Genomic DNA, 655 nt, shown 5'->3' on the forward strand with positions numbered 1-655 from the left:
GAGTTTTATAGTGTCCGGTGTTACATTTAGGTCTCTAATCCATTTTGAATTTATTTTTGTGTATGGTGTTAGGGAGTGTTCTCATTTCATTCTTTTACATGTAGCTGTCCAGTTTTCCCAGCACCACTTATTGAAGAGACTGTCTTTTCTCCGTTGTATATCCTTGCCTCCTTTGTCATAGATTAGTTGACCATAGGTGTGTGGGTTTACCTCTGGGCTTTCTATCTTGTTCCATTGATCTGTGATTCTGTTTTTGTGACACTACCATATTGTCTTGATTACTGTAGCTTTGTAGTATAGTCTGATGTCAGGGAGTCTGATTCCTCCAACTCTGTTTTTTTCCCTCAAGACTGCTTTGGCTATTTGGGGTCTTTTGTGTCTCCATACAAATTTTAAGATTTTTTTGTTCTAATTCCATAAAAAATGCCACTGGTAATTTGATAGGCATTGAATTGAATCTGTAGATTGCTTTGGCTAGTATAGTCATTTTCACAATATTGATTCTTCCAATCCAAGAACATGGTATATCTCTCCATCTGTTGGTGTCATCTTTAATTTCTTTGATCAGTGTCTTATAGTTTTCTGCATACAGGTCTTTTGTCTCCCTAGGTAGGTTTATTCCTAGGTATTTTATTCTTTTTGTTGCTATGGTAAA

This window comes from Physeter macrocephalus, chromosome 10, assembly GCF_002837175.3.
Source record: "Physeter macrocephalus isolate SW-GA chromosome 10, ASM283717v5, whole genome shotgun sequence".
Classification (NCBI taxonomy): domain Eukaryota; kingdom Metazoa; phylum Chordata; class Mammalia; order Artiodactyla; family Physeteridae; genus Physeter; species Physeter macrocephalus.